The sequence below is a fragment of the Lonchura striata genome, chromosome 7, assembly GCF_050655825.1.
Source record: "Lonchura striata isolate lonStrDom1 chromosome 7, ASM5065582v1, whole genome shotgun sequence".
NCBI classification, from domain to species: domain Eukaryota; kingdom Metazoa; phylum Chordata; class Aves; order Passeriformes; family Estrildidae; genus Lonchura; species Lonchura striata.
Window position 1 is genome coordinate 36,492,823 of NC_140709.1, and position 17,061 is coordinate 36,509,883.

The following is a 17,061-nucleotide window of genomic DNA, read 5'->3' on the forward strand; positions in this document are numbered from 1 at the left end:
ACACAGTGTCCTGATAAGTGGGTATTAAAGAATTCTTTTTTCCCCTTAAATGTTCCAAACTTCTCCAGGTCAGAAGGTTCCTGAATCCTGTTCAGAACTATCAGGAATCTGATTAGACCAAGTGAAAATGCAGTCTGAGCATCACTAGGTAAGGGGGCTGAAGTGTTTTATCTGCACAAGTGTTAATTCCATTTTTATTGCATATGTTCATTTGGAAAGGATTAATTTAAGTACCTGTTTCCTCCCCAATGCATGTCCTTGTAGCTTTTTCTATTGGAATAATTCCACTGATTTTTCTTTAGTGAACTGCAGATGTCTGGAGCATTTTCCTAATGACCCCTGGAGTGTTCTGCCCATGAGAGTCAAGCATTAGTGATTCCTAAATCTGCAAAGAGTATTAGTGCAGACACAACTGTGTGACTCCGTGCTGGGTGCAGAGGCTTTAGTCCCCTGCAAGGCTGTTGCCAAGGATTTTATGGTGTTGTTCGGGCTGTGGATTAAGTGTTAGTGGCCTTGTTTTTCCTTCTTTGATTGGTGTATCTATGTTTTTTCAGGTTGTTTTCTTTTTTTTTTCCTTTGTGGTTTCTTTATCTGGTGTCTGGACCTTAAAATCTACCAAATGATCATCATCATAATGTGAGTGTTTAGGGTGTTAAATACAGACATTTGGAAGGTGGGAGGCTTTGCTCTGTGGGGTTTTGGAGGGAGTGAAGTATTTGGGGGCTTGGGAAGGAAGAGGAGAAAATTTTTGATCTCTTACAACAACTGCCTGTGACACTGAGCTCTTTGTGTTTGCATGGGTATGTCCAATAGCCCAGGTGCATCCTGGGTCTCAGCACATGAAGGAAAAGGGGTTCAAGATGTCCAGCAGCACCCCCAGAACTGCTGGGGAAAGTCTGTGTGGTCACTTTCCCTTTTAAACACTCGAATCGTACGGTACGGGCTTTACTGGGATTGCTCAGACTCTTGCCCCATGAGCTTCCCACTGCTCTAAGCCACCCCTAAAGCGCATTTGTCACCTGTCTCCCAGCCTTTGTCACCCATGGTCCCCTCCCACAGCCTCTGCATCCATAAAATCCAGCATGGTGCTGCTGGAGCCTGGGATAGGCAGGAAAGCAGTGGGAGCACCAGCAGGTGTTCTTCAAAGACGTGGAGGGATTTCTGGGTTAAACAGGATTTCAATAATGATTTTTCTTTTCCCTGAGATGCCCCATGAAGTTCCCTTCACTGAAGTTCCCTTCAGTGTCCCTGCTGGTGGGCTCTGAGTGGTCTTTGCCTGGTGACACGACCCCTGTGTCCCTCAGTCCTTGTCTCAGAAGAGCCTTTCCCTTCTCAGGGTGGGGAGGTTGGGCTCAGAGGCCTGGGAGAGCTCAGGGATGACTTTTTGCATCTTATGTACCCATTTTCTTCTGCTTGCTGACCAAATACCGCTTCAAACAAGAACTGGTTGGTATTAAGGTGTAGCAGCATTTTAACACCACGCAGCCTTAGCTCTCTGGATTTGTTCTGTGTTGCAGGCATGGAACAAAGCAGGTTGAGGAGGCAGCACCAAAAAAGCCAAGCAGCTGTGCCTGGAGGAGGGGCTGGGGATGTGTGTGCACAGCCAGGGCCCGGGAGTTGTGTTTCAGCTTGTGGGTGGTTCATTAGCAAAGGAAACTTTGCCGGAGCGGTGGTTTGGGATCGAAAGCCCTTCTCATTGTCAGCCCCGGCGGCGCTAATGGAGCCTGGCAGCTCTGGGAAGCAGGATTTGTGTTTCACGACGTGCCTGACATTCCTCTGCCTGCGGGCCGGGAATGTCCTCGGCTGGAAAGGTGCAGCTGTGGCAGGATCCCAGAGCGCCCGTCTGGGCAGGGAGGGACAGCGGGGTGGCCCGGAGGAGTCGGGACAGGGCTGAGCTCCCACGGGTGGGAGCGCTCCGGTGTGGGAGGGAGGCTCTTCCCGAAGCTGGGAATGGCAGAGGTTTCATTTTGTGCTCAGGAGCGCAAGGGAAGGAACGGCTGGAGGGCTGAGGTGTGTGGCATGGGATTTGGGTGGAATTTAGGTACAAGAGGGTCCAGCTGGGGTTGTGAGGGACCCTCTGCTCACCTGCATCCTCAGCAGAGACACCAGTGCCCGGTGTCCCCAGTCCAGCTATCCTGGTCACTGAGCTGTTTCCACATCCAGCTGATTTCTTGAGCGCCAGGACCTGAGGGCGCTGCTGGAGCTGTGTCAGGGCAGGCTCAGGGATATCAGGAAGATTCTTCTCCCATCAAGTGGTGCTGGGCTAGCTCTGGAAACTCCGGAGCCACGCCAGGAGTGGGGAACTGCCTCGGTATTTACCCAGAACTGGCTGGGCATTTACCAGAGGCAGAACCTTTAGAGCCACTTGCTCTGCGGTGCTGGACACAAGCCACAACAGGGACCAGACAGGGCAGAGAGGAGGAGCCTCTCTGTCTTGGGGTTCCACAAAGAAGGATTTGTGATGAAAGGAGCAGGGCTAAAAGCACCTGGCTGTATTGTGCAAGAGGTTTTGTATGGATAGGAGTCAGGAGGTGGATACAAACAGCGAACCAAGAGGGAATCCTCGGGAGGAGTGAGGGGATCACATCCAGTGTCTGGGGCCAGTTGGGGTAGGAGGGTGGAGAGGATGGGGCACATGGGCCAATGGGGCTTCCAGGAGTAGGGAATTCCAAAGAGATGCTGCAGACAGGGATTGGCCCTAGGTTTAAGTGGCACAGAAGGTTCAGGAATCAAGGGCTGGGTTGCCTTGACAGGCAGGGAAAGAGCTGGAACAAAGTGCAGGGAATGGCATGAGGGACAGCTTTGAGGGAGGGCAAAACCCAGGTTTAAACCAACTCGGGGAGAACATGGGGCACAACAGGAGGAGCCACCTAACAAGGAATCAATTAAATAAATTCAAACCACAACACTCCCAGAGGGTGCTGGGACCCTGACCAGGCTCCCTCAGGGAATGGGCACTGCCCTGAGGCTGCCAGAGCCCAAGGAGCTCTCAGGGAGGCACAGGGTGGGATTTTTGGGCTGTCTGTGCAGAGCTCGGATCAATGATCCTTGGGGATCCTTTCAACTTTGGACACCCTCACCCCCAAATGTCCACTCCCCTGGTGCCCTGCAGTGTCCCCAGCAGGGACAGAGCTCACTCTTGTTGTGGTCCTGCTGTGCAATGAACACACGTGTGGAGTGCTGTGGAAGTGTGGTGGAAGCTTTGGCCTCAGAGGTGAATAGTGAGGCTTTGTGCGTCCCAGGCTGTGGCTCCAGGCTGTCTGCTGACCTGGAGAAAGAGTTCCACCTCTGCTCCCATCTTGTTATCCTCACCAGCATTGCTGGTTTTGCCTTGAAATCAGGAATTTCTGATGTGTGGAACATCCCATCTCCAACTCAGCCGTGATGTCCCCGAGTCCAAATTGGGCTTCTCACTTCCTTGAGCTGGTGCCTGCTCTTGCTGGTCTTGCTCCAGAAGTTTGCTTGAAGTATGAAATATTCCAGTGATTTTTTTTTTTTCAATGTTTTTTCCCCGATGCACCTTGGAACCATCCACTGGGGAAGCAACCACCACAGACTGATGGCATCAGAGAGAAAGCAGGACTGTGGCTGTGAAGAAGTGTTGCAGGGATTTTTGGGAATGTGTCCTTCTCCAGCAGGAGAACCCAAAGGGATGGGTTGGCAGTAAGACTTCACTTATCTAAAATGGCTGGACTATGCCTCGGGTGAATTTGTGCTCTTCCCTCCTCCCAGATTTACCCTTGTGGAGGTGAGCCTGTCTAGCACAAAGGATGGATTTGAGATCTGCCAGCCATGGAGTCCCCTTCAGCTCTTGGAGAGCCCCAGGCACCTCCCCACGACTCCCTGGAAAACTCCCTGCAACAGCAAGACCCATCTCTTCTGTGCCCTGTTTTGTGAAAAAAACATTTGTGAAAAATAACATTTCCATTTTCCAGGGAGAAATTTTATTAAAAGGAATTAAGAGTTATGGTTTATAGTTCAATTTAACATGATGAAAAAAGGATTAGCTCCCACCCCCTCCTACGCAAAATCCACGAGCCGATGGCAGCCACAGGAGGGAAAAACGCTTCCCAGGAGAAAAGGGAAAGGAATTCCGTCCCAGATTTATGACTTGTGAGGCAGAGGCTGCCCGGGTCGGCCTTGTTTTATGCCCTGCTGGCTCCCACAGGCTTGGCTTTGGTGTGTGCCCAGGAGTGGGCAGGGAATGGATGGGTTTGGCTGCTTTTTCCAGGTCACTCCTGCTCAGGTGCTGGCTGGGTCCCTGAGGCTCCTGGCTGGGTGTGTTCAGGTCAGTGAGGAGCATCAGGCAGAAGGCAATGGGCTCACTCTGCCCTGTGCAGGATCAGGCAGAGAAGGAAAAGGAGAGACTATTAAAATACCTGAAATAACAGATCCAGCCCAAATACAGACACAAACAAAAGGAATTTCCATTTCTGGGGTAAAACAGCAGATCCTGCATGGCCAGGGCAATGCAGGACCTGTCCCCTCCCTGAGGAAGGATGGGTCCCTTTTCTTACACTCAACTCTAAATGTTTTCTTGTATCCAGGACAAAACTATGGCATCCCACCCCTATCCCACTCTCCTAAACAAACCTCAAAGTTCAGCAGAGAGCTTTGATAACAATCAGGGGACTAAGTGGGTCTAGAAGGAAAGGGATAGGAAGTGGGACAGGAGCTCCCCAGTGTCTCCTCATTCCCAGGCTGGCAGCCTAGCCACAGGGATTGCTTCCTGGCCAGCAGCTTTCCCTGGGATTAGCTCAGTGGCAAGAGGTGCTTCATTTCTCCTATGCTTTCAGATTTTCTCTGCTTTTTGGAATAGCATCTGCTGCTGCTGGAGCCCAAGTGTCAGCTGAGCTTGGGAGGAGCTGGGGATCCATGTCTGGGAAGGAGAAGCTGTTTGGATAAGCAGCAGTTGCTCCAAGCTGGAGGTTCCAAGCTGCTCTGGCTTTAACGTCGGGAGGGAGAAAGGAAGTTTTCCTGTCCAATTCAAATAAATCTGAGCAGAACTTCCAGTGCACATTACAGGGCTGGAAACTGGAGTGAGCCTGAGCTGGGGGCTGGGTCAGCATTGGGGGCTGGAAGCAGGAGGGGACAGCAATGACCACAGGTGACACTGATGGCCAGAACACAGAGACCTGGGCTTTCATAGAATCCCAGAGGAATTTGGGCTGGAAGGAGCCTTAAAGATCATGCCATTCAACCCCCTGCCATGGGCACGGACACCTTCCACTATCCCAGGCTGCTCCAAGCCCCATCCAGCTTGACCTGGAACACTTCCAGGGATCCAGGGGCAGCCACAGCTTCTCTGGGCACCCTGTGCCAGCATCTTTGTCTTCTCACATCCTGCTAAAGGCAGACCAACAGCCCTTAACCATTTGCACAATACTGTTTAATTTTATTTTACTTTATTTTTACTGGAGAAGTGGCAGTGGGAAGAGAAAGAGCCTGAGATGCTCCTGTTCACAATACCCAAGTTACTCCCCTGACCATCTGTGCTGGGTTATCCCTGGCTGCCCAGAATTCCAGATATCCACCAAAGCTGCTTGGTCATTCCCCTCCTCAACCAGACAGGAAAGAAAAATTTAAGGAAAGGCTCAGGGGCTGGTATAAGGGCTGGGAGACACCACTCACCAATCACTGCCATGAGAAAAACAGATTCCATGTGCAGAAATTAGATTTATTTATGATCAGTCCCATCAGAGTAGGGCAAGAAATAAACCCAAAACTTATAAACACCTTCTGCACACCCCTCCCTTCATCCCAGCCTCACCTTCACTCCTGGTTTTCTCTCCTCCCCTCCAATGGCACAGAGGGACAGAGAATGGGGACTGTGGTCAACTCATCACTCGTGGGCTATGCTGCTACTTCCTCCTCAGGGAAAGACTCCTCACTCTCTTCCCTGCTCCAGTGTGGGTCCCTTTATCCATGGGGTCAGTTCTGTAGGAACTGACCCGTGTGGGTCCCTTTATCCATGGGGTCAGTTCTGTAGGAACTGAGCAGTGTGGGTCCCTTTTCCATGGGGTCAGTCCTGTAGGAACTGACCAGTGTGGGTCCCTTTTCCATGGGGTCAGTCCTGTAGGAACTGACCAGTGTGGATCCCTTTATCCATGGGGTCAGTCCTGTAGGAACTGACCAGTGTGGGTCCCTTTTCCATGGGGTCAGTCCTTCAGGAACTAACCAGTGTGGGTCCCTTTATCCATGGGGTCAGTCCTGTAGGAACTGACCAGTGTGGATCCCTTTATCCATGGGGTCAGTCCTGTAGGAACTGACCCGTGGGGGTCCCTTTATCCATGGGGTCAGTCCTGTAGGAACTGACCAGTGTGGGTCCCTTTATCCATGGGGTCAGTCCTGTAGGAACTGCCCAGTGTGGGTCCCTTTATCCATGGGGTCAGTCCTGTAGGAACTGACCAGTGTGGGTCCCTTTACTCATGGTGTCAGTCCTGTAGGAACTGACCCGTGTGGGTCCCTTTTCCATGGGGACACACGTCCTGCCAGGATCCTGCTCCAGCACGAGTTTCCCATGGGGCCAGAGCTTCCCTTGGGCATCTCCTTGCTCTGGTGTGGGGTTTTCTTCCCTGACAGTTGCACATGGGAAGAGAAGCTTGCAAGGAGAGGCAGCATTATTTAGGTTGGACAAAGATGCAGAGCCCTTTATGGGACATGCAGCTTGATGTACTGGAAGGTTTATTTGTTCTAGTCTCACTAAGAGCTGTATTCCTGCTTCTTGTTGCTCCCGGGAGGGCAGCAACTGAATAAAAGTCCCAAGAGTCACAAATGTCCTGAGAGGACAGCAAAGGGGTATCAGTTCTGGATGGTGCTCCAAGAAACCTGGATTAAAAGTGAGAGCAGAATAACAGAATGGGTTGGGTTGGGAGGGACCTTAAATATAATCTTGTGGCATGGGCAGGGACACCTTCCACTGGACCAGGTTGCTCCAAACCCCATCCAGCCATGATCCTGAGCAGCCTGGATGGGGGAAGCTGCTGAGCAGAAGAGCCAGTGGAGTTTCCAACAGGTGAGGGGTTTTCAGTGTGAAAACTGTTCTGTCCCCACACACAGGAAAAGGAGAGGAGAGCAAAAGAAAAGGTCTCAGCATTCCTGCAGGGGACCAGCCCTGCAGCCAGGCCACCCACCACATCTTTGTGCTGCTCAGGTAACCTGGCAGGAAGGGAAGGTGTTCTCCTCCAGTTTCAGCACTCCGGAGCTCCCGGCATTCCAGTGAAGTGTCAAGAAAGGTCTGGTTTTATTTTTAATCCCGCTGGGCCGGGAACTGGGAACTCCCATTAATGGGATCCTTGTCTTTGGAGCAAGGTGGGAGCCCCAGGTCTCTCACACCCAAATACTGTTCTATTGTGCTGGCTCCAAACCTGCTGCTGGAGGCACCGGGAGCCGTGTGGGAACGTGCTGAGAACGTGGGATTTTGTTCCAGTGTCACTTTCTCAGGTGTCAGGGCTGTGTTTTCTCTCTGCATGGGACTGCCCAGAGCTCCGGGAGCATGGGACCACCCCAAGGCATCCAGCTGCTTCCAGAGGTGGGGAATGTGTGGGAGCTTCCACTACTGCCCTCAGCATCAGGCTGGGCTTTATGGGGAGCACTGTGGGATGGCTCCCTCGGGGAGAAAAGTATGCTCGGAGCCCCTCCAGAAGGCAGGAAGCCCTTCCCAAATTCATGGAGTGATGGCCATGCCAGCCCTGCAGGAAAGGAGCTGGTGGGCAGGAGGTTCTGTTGCACTTTTAGGGCAGTGTTGGTTTATCAAGGGCAGATTTTGGTGCCCAGTTAACCCTGAAATTTGCCAAGGGTTTGTGTGAAGTGTCTGATGCCCCACTGGATTTCAATTCCAGCTCATTCCCAGGCCTGGCCAGAAAATTTGTCCTTATTTAGTGCAAGTGCAAAGTTTCCTTTGATAAATCAAATAGTAAAGTGTAGACTTGGCACAGCTTTACCTGTCCTAGGTGACCTCCACACCTTCACACTCTCCCAGTGCTCCAGCAGGGATTTATCAACATGGGCATGTAGTCAGCTCCCACTCCTTTTGATGGGATATTGGGAAAAATATCCAGCCTGGCCTGAACTGTGTTTCTGCACTCCAAGAATCACAGAATCCCAGACTGGTTGGGGTTAGAAGGGACCTTAAAGCCCATCCAGTCCCACCCGCTGCCATGGGCAGGGACACCTTCCACTATCCCAGACTGCTCCAAGCCCTGTCCAACCTGGCCTTGGACAGGTCCAGGTTATGGATTTCCAAGCTGGAGCTGAGAGTGAAGGCTTGTGCCACCAGCAATTAATCAATGGAGGCAATTAGTGGGACAACTCTCCAGGGCAGGAGGAGGAAAATGCTGTTGGGGGCAGCCAGAGCCCTGTTTTGGGGTCAGGACTGTTCTGTTTGCCCTGACTGAGGGTCTGGGGTGCCTTGGGGCAGTGTGCTCCAGTGACAGGAATGAGGACAGGCTCAAACAGGACAAGTGATGTGTTTGTCAACACTGGGGAGAACACAAATGGCTCAGGGAAGCTGAGACATTATTTCTGGAGCAATGGAAAGCTTTTAAAAACCATTTCCCGATTACTTTGATTGCTTGATCTCACAGCCTACTGTTATGTTCTTTTTCCCAAGGTGCCCTGAAGAGCAAGGAGTGAAAAATCCAAGGAAAATTTTACAGCCTGTGCCAGCTTCTCCCCCAGACCACAGCAGCCCCTTGAACCTGCCCAGTGGCCAATGTCACTGGGAAGTTCCTCCTGACCTCGGGGCACTCGGAGCCCACCCATAATTAATGATGGACTTGTCAGCATGAGGAAAAAATTCAATTTTTATGGAAAATTTCCCACTGGCTCCAGGAGAGGCTGGGGCAGAGCCTGCCTGTGGGCTCTGTACCACCCACGGCCTGACAGCAAGGCCAGGAGAAGCACCTCGTTTTCAAGTCTTTGGAGTGGATCAGGGTTTTCAGCCCATGGTTGGGCTCCAGTCCTTTTCCTACAGTGTTTGTGGCAGCTCTGGAGCAGAATTTTTTCCTTTGAGTTCCACAATAAGTGTGGTTAGATTTTTTTTTTTTTTTTTTTTTTTTTTTTTTTTTAATAGGGAAAGTTTCTTGCCTGAGGCCAAGTGCAGAAATGTGGAATGGATTTGGATCAAACTTACTTTTTCTTTTGGAATTTTATTTAAAGTTAAAAAAACTCAACCCAACAAACTAGCACCTCGGGCAAGAGCTGAAGCATGGAAAATCTTATCCCAAAAGGTGGATACTCTGTGAAATTATGAGTGTGTGAAAACAGGTGGTTAAACTGAAATGGTTTCACAGATTGAAGTACAGAGGGTGCTACCAAGAACCTGTTATATATCCTGGAGTGAACCCTTCCTGAAAGGCAGAGGCAGGAGAACAGGCCATCAGCAAGTAACCTGAGCCACCACAGAACCCACAGGCAGCTGCAGAACCACGGGAGAGGCCAAGGAAAACCAGGAGAGGTTTGTGGAGAGGTCAGAGAAGGAGCCAAGCCCGGGATTAAAACCCAGGCTCCCAAACTACACCGCCGCGATGGGATCTGGCTGGGACAGGTTTCACCCGAGGCACCTGATCCAAGACCTGCTCCAGTCAATGGGAAGCTCCTCAGAGGGTTGGATGAGGGCCTGGAAAGTGCAGCCAGGAGGAAAAATGTGTAAGGACAGGCTGAAGCACGTTGCAGGGCAGAGGAAGGGAATGATCAGTGAGAGGACAAGGGGGAATGCCTTTAAACTGGAAGAGATGAGGTTTAGACTGGATATTGGAAATAAATCCTTCCCTGTGAGGATGGGCAGGCCCTGGCACAGGGTGCCCAGAGCAGCTGTGGCTGCCCCTGAATCCCTGGCAGTGCCCAAGGCCGGGCTGGACAGGGCTTGGAGCAGCCTGGGATAGTGGAAGGTGTCCCTGCCCATGGCAGGGGGGGCACTGAATGAGCTTTATGATCCCTGCCAACCCAAACCATTCCAGGATTTCATGACCTGTGATAGAAAGGCCAGTTTTTGTGGATGACTATGCCCACACGTGTGTTTGTGCTACCAAAGAATTCATGACTCCATTTTCTGCACTGGCAGGCTTTTGTCTTCACACACAGATTGTTTTCCTGCTTCACTTCACACACAGGTCACTTTCCTGGGCACTCACGACACAAAAACAATCTTTTTTCTCCCCTTCTCTCTTACCCCTCTCCATGAAATGCAGGACCCTCCACAAGGTGCCTCAGCTCATCCCAGTGGTCGCCACAGAGCCCTGCCAAGAAAACCTGCAGTGGGGAGCCCTGCTGGAGCTCAGCAAGGAATGAGATGCTGCTCCCAATCCCCCTGGATCACCAGGAACGAGCTGATTTCTGCTAGGTACCTCCAGCCGAAGTGTGATTATGAAGTGTTACAACATGAGTTTTACAGCTGGGTCTTAAAGGGATCAGAACAAGAGGGAAAAATGAAAGGCGGGCTTAACCTGGAAGCCAGGAGTGTGTTCAAATTAAGGAGTGCAATGGCAATGCTAATTAAAACCCCTGGAGAGAAGGAAGGAGGAAATTACTTAAATCCCAGCGTTCTCATGGCGTGGTTCTTACCCAGGGACAAGCCTGGGAGATGGGACATAAAGCCCAAACACCTCCTCTGTCGCCTGCCACAGAGCAGCTGGCTGTCCTTGCCTGGCCAGGAGAGCCAGCAGGGAAGCATCAGCCATGGAAATAGCTCTTTGAACTCTTGGTGCATGGAAGCCTTCAAAGAAGGCCTCGGCCAAGGGGCAGAGCTGCAGCCTGCCGTGGATCCTAAGGATTTCCATGATTTCTTCTCACATTAGGCACTAAATCTTTTCACTGTCTGCAGCGGGAGTTGGTTAAAAGCACAAACCTGAGGTGTCCCCTGGAGTCAGTGACATTCTCCTGCAGAAGGATGGGATGTTCCAGCCTTGGACTTTTCATCCATCTGGAGACCTCCAGGCCTTGGCCCTTGGATTTTTTCCTTCAGATCAATCCAAGTGGAAAGTGTTTGGAAATGCCAGCCTTGCTGTTCCATGTTCCCTCTGTTCAACACAGCACCTTCCACTCTCCCAGAGTTCTAGGAGTTATTCAGGTGAGTTGTTCCTTCCTCTAGCTGTAACTACTTAAAGGAGAATGGCTTTAAACTGAAAGGGAGTGGGCTTATTTCAGACACTGTGAAGAAATCCTCCCCTGTGAGGGTGGGCAGGCCCTGGCACAGGGTGCCCAGAACAGCTGTGGCTGCCCCTGGATCCCTGGCAGTGTCCCAGGCCAGGTTGGACAGGGCTTGGAGCAGCCTGGGACAGTGAAAGATGTCCCTTCAGTGGAACTGAATGAGATTTAAGGTCCCTGCCAGCCCAAATCCCTCTGTGATTCCATGGATTCCATGGTTCTCCTGCATTATTGGCCACCGGCACCATTTCCCACGTGTGTTTGGCAGTGGAAATGTGGCAGCACATTTTGTGGCATTCAAAGACTGGCTTTCCCCAAATTAAAACTGGTCCTTACAGACCCATTTGTGGTACCACTAATGCACTGTCTGGAGTGAGAAGTGGAAACACTCCGTCACCACAAGGAGGAAGGAACCAGGAGAGGGTTTGTAGCTGGCAGAGCTGATCCTCCAGCTCTGCAGATGGAATTGCTGATTTCCCTGGATTTTCTTTAAGTTTTTTGCCTTATGCCTGAAATGGGCTTTTATTCATGGACTTAAAGGCTGTGTAGATGTGGCACTTGGCGCTGTGGTTAGTGGTGGGCTTGACAGTGCTGGGAAATGGCTGAACTTGGTGGTCTGAGAGGGCCTTTCCAGCCTAAGCAGTTCCATTCTTCCATGCACAAAGCCAGGCTGATTTTCCAGTCCTACAGGCCAGGAAGGGCAGCCTGGTCACACATGTTCCCTCACCAGCCAGAGCACACACTGCACACTCTGAAGTGTCCAACTCCTTGCTATTAATCTAGAGGAAAAGCTGCTTTTGTCTCCCTTTGCCACCCAAAGCCAGGCCCTTTTCCTCAAGTGAGGGAAACTGCTCTTGGTGCAGCTCCAGGGGATCAGGGTGAAGTTGGAAAGTGGAACAACAGCAGAACCCAGAAATGAGGAGTTTAAGGGTGACAAAGGGGCTGTGGGCTGTAGTTTCCAGCTGCGTTTCTTCTTAAGGGAAAGAAATAAACACTGAAGCCTAAGCAAAGCCCCTCCTGGAGGATGCATTTCCTGGGAACTCTCACTTTAATGGCTGGAAAATGCATAAAGTTTTTCTCCTTGGAGCTGGGAGACTCTAACCAAGCCCTTGGTTAAACAAATTACAGTAAAAATAGCTCACAAACACAACACACACACCTGGAGCAGCCCTGAAGGTGAGGTGCCCCTTCTGGGGGGGTGTCTGTGACCCCCATGCAAGGGAAATCCAATCAAAGTGGAGGAGGCCAGGTCCCATCAAGATACAGCTCCCAAATCCATCAGGAATTTAATTTCAGAAGGAGATATCAGGATTTTACCATGGCTGTCAGCAGCATTCTCCAGGTCACGCTGCTGCATGAAAGAGAGTGTTAGAACCTGGGACTTAAACTAAACAGATTTCCTATAGGAAACACACACAAAATTACTTTGCTTCTAAAGTTACTTTTATAGACGTTTTCCCTGAGAAATATTTCTCCCTGGAAAAATAAATTCACAGGATGTAATTAAAACAGTTCTGTGCATGCATTGGGCTGGCCCCCTTTAAGTGCTTCACCAAATGCACCAGCAAGGAAAGGAATGAAAGGCAGCTTTGTTGGGATCTATTAATGACAATCTGCATTAATTAGAAAATGAGACATTGTTCTCTTGGTTTATGGCTATGAAAATGGCTGCTAATAAGACTGAGACTGGACTGCTCATCTTTTGGCTTGTCTGAGCTGTTGTGAAGCCCTGAAAAATCTAAATAATCTTTGATTTGTCAAATCCTGAGCTGATGAAGGCAATGGGAGTCAGATTCCATACCCTTGGATTCTGGCAATAACCAGGTGCTGGTGACTGTTCAGGTTTTTGGTTGTTTTTTTTTCCTTCCCACCCCCCCCCCCTTTTCTTTTGCCATTTTATTTAGGCTTAGCTTTTAATTAAACAAACAAAGTAAGAGTGAACTGTGTTGTATTAGAGCTTAGCTTTCATTCCTTGAGGAACAAAGCTTTAATAGGATTCCTAATTAGGGATAATAATTATCTCTGCTCCTCTGCCCCAGCCCAGCTATGTGTAGTAAAACCGCTCACCTCCCTTTGCAAACCTTTTTGAGTGCAGAAATAAAGCATTCTGTGATTTTGAAATCACACCTTTCTAGCAGCTTTTAAAGTGTTTATTGCTATATTGCTGTCCTGATCAGAAGTAAAGCACTTTTATGTCCTTCAGGCATGGCTGGCTGTGTTTTCTGGGTCTCTCAAGCACAGCAGGGTCACATTTCTAAAATATCTCCACTCCATGACCTCTTTTTGAGTGGAGAAACAGGAACTTGGGGTCATTTGATAAAAGAAATGTTGCATCACCGGTAGCAGAGATGCTGTAAAAAGGATCATCAGTATCATGTAATTTGGGTTGGAAGGACATTAAAGCTCATTTCATTCCATGTGTAGGGACACCTTCCACTATCCCAGGTTGCTCCAAGCCCTGTCCAAGCTGGCTTTGAACACTTCCAGGGATCCATGGGCAGCCACAGCCTCTCTGAGCAACAAGACTGGAAGCTGAGTTTTGGTAAATGAAACATTTTAAGTTGCGTCCCTGGAGCCACTTCCAATTAAAAAAAGAGACAACACAAGTAGAGAAAAATGACCTGCAATACCTTTAAGAGAAATCCCTTCCCTGGGAGGAACGTGTGGAGCTGAGGGTTAATTTTAATTTCTTAATTAGAAAGTGGCAGCCAGGCTGGGATGGGAGCAGGGCAAACAAGGGGGGAAATGTTTTGTGTTCACAGCCCACCTCAGAGGTGGGCCAGCATCCAGGGCTGCTGGAAAACAGGCAGGAATGCTGCTTGGAATTCCTGCACCCCTCCTTCCCAAAGACACCTTTCTTTCCTTCCTCAGGGAATGGTTTGGAGCCCGCAGCGCCCTCACGGAAATCGTGGCTAAAAATGACTTTGGGGTTCATTTTTTAGCACTGGGCTACAAGCAGGGCAGAGGTGGTTCTTGCTTGCTTGGGTTTCATTAAATCTCCCCTCAACAGAGCAGCCCCGGGCCTTCTTTCCCCCCTTTTTGTTTCTCTGAGGGCTCCATTTAATAAATACACATCCGCTGCAGCCTAGCTTAATGAAATTGTGTGAGGCACTTCCAAGAGAAGGATGTTTATTTTTCTCTGCTGGTTCACCCAGGCTGCTCCGGGTGCTGTGTACCTGGAGAGCTGCTCCATAAAGAGCCCCTTGTGCCTGGGGCAGCGCTGCGTGCCTCAGCGCCGGGATTCTCTAGCTGGAGCAGGCGGCTGGGCAGCGCTATTTCCAGGGAATTTCGGGGGCAAAAGTGTGCTGAGAGCCCCATGTTAAGGTGGGAAAGTCAAGCACTCGCAAGGCCAGAGCTGCTTGGAGAGCCAGCCTAATCAATCTGTTTATGTCTCCTGCTTTTGCACAGTCCCCTGCTTGCTGTATTTTCTCCTTTTTGACAGAATTGGTCACCTTTGTGCTTTTCCATAGATGTCCAGCACCATGGAGCTCCTGGTGCCCGTTCCTAGCTGGATGCACCTCCCAAACCACCTCCTTTGAGGGAATGTGGAGACGTAGATGCTTCTGCGGGGTTCCTGATGAGCCTTTTGTCACTAATGCAGGTTTCTGACAGGGTTACTTGGTGCTGATCACACCAAATTTTGCAGCAGACCTTGTTTAAAAACCTCACTCCAAAGGCACTGGGAGCTGCATCCCTGGGCATGGATCTGGACTGCCTGGAATGCCTTCATGGACTGGACTGGATGATCTTTAAAGGCCCCTTCCAGCCCAAACTGTTGTGTAATTTTATGAAATACTCGCTATTTGAGGGGGTGAATTGAATGATCTTTGAAGGTCCCTTCCAACCCAAACCATTCAATCATTTCTATGAAATATTCACTGTTTGACATCTCTGTGTGTTAGAAATGCTGGTTTGTGATGAAGTGGACAATGGCCAGGCTCAGGGGAAGAGGGAGGGACATGGAATCACAGAATCACTTCCTTGGAAGGGACCCACAAGGATCATCAAAGTCCAGCTCCTGTGCTTGTTGGAAATGAGTTTTTCTTGTCCCCAGCTCTTCTCCTCCTTGCTTTTCCTTGAGCTATTTCTTCTGACAATTGCACATGAGTGCTGAAAGAAGTTGTTCAAGTGGCAAAAAACACGGGGGGGGGGGGGGGGTGGAAAAAAAAAAAACACCTTTCCAACTTTATTTTCCCAACAAACTCTGAATATTTTTTTTTTGAAGAGGGGAAAAAAACACCACCTAAAAATATAAATAAATCCCTTTTGTTTGCAAATCCCTGGTGGGAGTTGAGCTGAAATGTTCCTGAGTGACTCATTCCTGGGCAGCCCTTTGCCTTTTTGGATGGAAACTTGTCCTCAGCAGATTTTCTGGTATTTTCTAACCTGCCTGTAAGGAGGAGTTTCCTTTGTGGACTGAGGTAAAGGAGGCGCCTGCTTCTCCTGTGAAATTCCCACATTGGCCATCAAAGGATGACTGTTTCTCCTGGAAAATGGTGATAAAAGCTGCATCGGTGTTTTCCTTCCCTGCCTCAAACTTGTTCATAATGATGGCCCTGGAGAAAAAATGTCTGCAACTGTGCTTGATCCATGAGCTGGGAAGCTGTGGCTGGATCCTGCTGGAGACATGGAGACACCAGGCTAATGGGTTTGGGTTCTTCATGCTCCTGAGCTGTTCCTGCAGCACAGTCCACAAGGATTTCCAGAGCCTTTCACACCCTTAATGGGAATAAATGATAGGAAAAGAAAGAGAGAAAAACAGGGAATCCCATTATTTAATTGGGAGAAATGGAAGGGATGTGTAGGACAATCACTACCCTGTTTCCTTATCAATGGGCACCCTCTGGGCAAGGCTGAAAATCCTAACCAAAATTCCAACAAATCAGAGGTGTTGTGACCCACACCCCTCTGGGTACAACCAGAGGGAATACTCCCATTTTTAGGCCTATTTTTCTTTAATTGTGTTCATTCTGATGGCTCTTTACTCAATTTTAGCCCTTTTCTGTCACTGTCAGGACAGATTATCCCAGTTTCCCTGGGAGCAGCAGGGTGAGTGTTCAGCTCTGTCTCATGATGATGATGATGATGATGATGATGACAATGATGGATGATGATGATGGGTGGGATTTTCTAGTCCCTGCCTTTCTGTGGTGTTGCAGTAGAATTTCCACTCCACACCCTCTGCTTTCTCCTGGTCAGGATGGAAGGAGCAAAGTGCTGGACACCTGATGGAAGTTAAAACTCAGCTAGCTGATGCATCGGTGCTGCCCTTTTTCCCTCAGGACAGAGATATTTAGGCTCATTTGCAGCAGAATTAACTTCCTGGACTCCAAGCAACCTTTCTGTTTGTCATCTTTCTGCTTCCAGCCCCAGTCCTAATGACATCCTGGAATTCAATTCTCCTCTCATCTCTCATCCCTGTTTTCTGTTGTTAATGCACGCCTTTATGTCCACTTCAGGAACTACAGCAATTCCCCAGAAAAACATCGGGCTGTGCTAAAAACAGGGGGATGAGGGATTTTTTTCTCCCCCACCTCTTTCCCCACAGATGCATTTATCACTAGGGCAACTTCACTTGAGAGTGCACTACAAATCCAAGCCGATGGCTTGGATCCAGGCAGGGAGAAGTTTTATGGACTGAGCTAAGCGTGAATTACACTTCTGGTTACAGAATTTTTTTTCCCCCCTTAGTTTCTTTCTTTTCCTTCACTGTGACCCTGGAATTGCAGCAGTTACAATTGCAAAGTATTTCATAATGCAGCTTTTTTTCCTGCTGCTTGGAAGGAACCTAGGTGGATTTAAAAGGTGTGGTGCCCTGGAAAAGGGCGTTGGAGGTGGTGGTGGTGGCCAGACTAACCACTAGTTTTAGCACCAGGTGTAAATCATTGTCCTTTCCAGGCAAGGCTCCCAAGATGT